General features: G+C 34.7%; 1 non-coding gene across 1 annotated transcript; it reads left to right on the forward strand.

Annotated features, from left to right (window-relative positions):
- The first annotated feature begins 821 nt into the window (after nt 1-821).
- Nucleotides 822-929, forward strand: LOC127740843 (small nucleolar RNA R71). The gene has a single exon (XR_008001699.1). It is a non-coding gene; the product is annotated as a small nucleolar RNA R71 (small nucleolar RNA).
- Nucleotides 930-2,268: the final 1,339 nt, after the last annotated feature.

A 2,268-nucleotide genomic window follows, 5' to 3' on the forward strand; every position in this document is an offset into this window, starting at 1 on the left:
ATCCCATGAGGTCTTCCTCATTGGGATTCATGTCCTCCCCTTCCTCTCTAGGTTCGGCCATTTTGATTATGTCAATGGCCTTGCACTCTCTTTTTGGATTCTCTTCAGTATTGCTTGGGAGAGTACTAGGAGGAGTTTCAGTGACTTTCTTACTCAGTGGCCCACTTGTGCCTCTAAATTTCTGATGGAGGACTTTGTTTCACTCATGAAACTTAAAGTGGCCTTAGACAGATCAGAGACTATGTTTGCTAAGCTAGAGGAGCTCTACTCAGAATTCTCTGTCTGTTGCTGAGAAGATGATGGAAAAGGCTTGCTATTGTTGAGCCCGTTTCTTCCACCATTATTAAAGCCTTGTTGAGGCTTTTGTTGATCCTTCCATGAGAAATTTGGATGATTTTTTCATGAGGAATTATAGGTTGTTCCCATAAGGTTCACCCATGTAATTCACCTCTGCCATTGCAGGGTTCCAGGGTCATAAGCTTCTTCTTCAGAAGATGCCTCTTTAGTACTGTTGGATGCATTTTGCCATCCATTCAGACTTTGAGAAATCATGTTGACTCGTTGAGTCAACATTTTGTTCTGAGCCAATATGGCATTTAGAGCATCAATTTCAAGAACTTCCTTCCTCTGAGGCGTCCCATTATTCACGGAATTCCTCTCAGAAGTGTACATGAATTGGTTATTTGCAACCATGTCAATAAGTTCTTGAGCTTCTGCAGGCGTTTTCTTTAGGTGAATGGATCCACCTGCAGAATGGTCCAGTGACATCTTGGAAATTCAGATAGACCATAATAGAATATATCCAAAATGGTCCACTCTGAAAGCATGTCAGAAGGACACCTTTTGGTCATCTGCTTGTATCTTTCCCAAGCTTCATAGAGGGATTCACCATCTTTTTGTTTGAAGGTCTGAACATCCACTCTAAGCTTGCTCAGCTTTTGAGGAGGAAAGAACTTAGCCAAAAAGGCCATGACTAGCTTATCCCAAGAGTCCAGGCTATCTTTAGATTGTGAGTCCAACCATGTTCTAGCTCTGTCTCTTACAGTAAAAGGGAAAAGCATGAGCCTGTAGACTTCAGGATCTACTCCATTAGTCTTAACAGTCTCACATATCTGCAAGAACTCAGTTAAAAACTGGTAGGGATCTTCTGATGGAAGTCCATGAAACTTGCAGTTCTGTTGCATTAGAGCAACTAGTTGAGGCTTCAGCTCAAAATTGTTTGCTCCAATCGAAGGGATTGAGATGCTTCTTCCATTAAATTTGGAAGTAGGTGTAGATAGTCACCAAGCATCCTCCTTGCATTATTATTTTTGGCTGCCATCTCCTCTTCCTTTTCGAAAATGTCTGTAAGGTTGTCTTTGGATTGTTGTAATTTAGCTTCTCTTAGTTTCCTCTTCAGAGTCCTTTCAGGTTCAGGATCTGCTTCAACAAGAGTATTCTTGTCCTTGCTCCTGCTCATATGAAAAAGAAGGGAACAGAAAATAATAATAGGAATCCTCTTTAACACAGTAAAAAGATTCTTTTATATTAGTAGAAGAAGAAAAGAATAGAAGAAGTGAAAAGGTAAGAATCCAAACACAAAGGGGAAGAGAGTGGGTTCGAATTCTTGAGTGAAAAAGAAGTGTTAGTAGATAAATAAATAGAAGGAGATAAGGGAGTGAGAAATTCGAAAATAAATTTTAAAAAAGGGTTAGTGATTTTCAAAAATTAAGATAAGAAATAAAATTAAAATTAAAATTTGAAATAATTAGTTAATTAAAAGAATTTTGAAAAAGACGGGAGGTAATTTTCGAAAATTAGAGAGAGAAAAGTAGTTAGGTGATTTTGAAAAAGATAAGAAACAAGCAAAAAGTCAATTAGTTAGTTGAAAAAGATTTGAAAAAATTAATTTTTGAAAAGATAGGAAATTAGAAAAGATTTTTGAAATCAATTTTGAAAAAGATATAATTTGGAAAAGATATTTTGAAAAGATATGATTGAAAAAGATATTTTGGAAAAGATTTGATTTTTAAAATTAAAATTGATTACTTGACTAACAAGAAACTAAAAGATATGACTCTAGAATTTAAAGATTGAACCTTTCTTAACAAGAAAGTAACAAACTTCAAATTTTTGAATCAATCACATTAATTGTTAGTAAAGTTTTCGAAACTTTGAAATAAAGATAAGAAAAAGATTTTGAAAATAAAATTTTAAAAATTTTCGAAAATAATAAAAAATGAAAAAGATTTGATTTTTGAAAAAGATTTTGAAAAGATAGGATTTTTA

This window comes from Arachis duranensis, chromosome 7 (assembly GCF_000817695.3).
Source record: "Arachis duranensis cultivar V14167 chromosome 7, aradu.V14167.gnm2.J7QH, whole genome shotgun sequence".
Lineage (NCBI taxonomy): Eukaryota > Viridiplantae > Streptophyta > Magnoliopsida > Fabales > Fabaceae > Arachis > Arachis duranensis.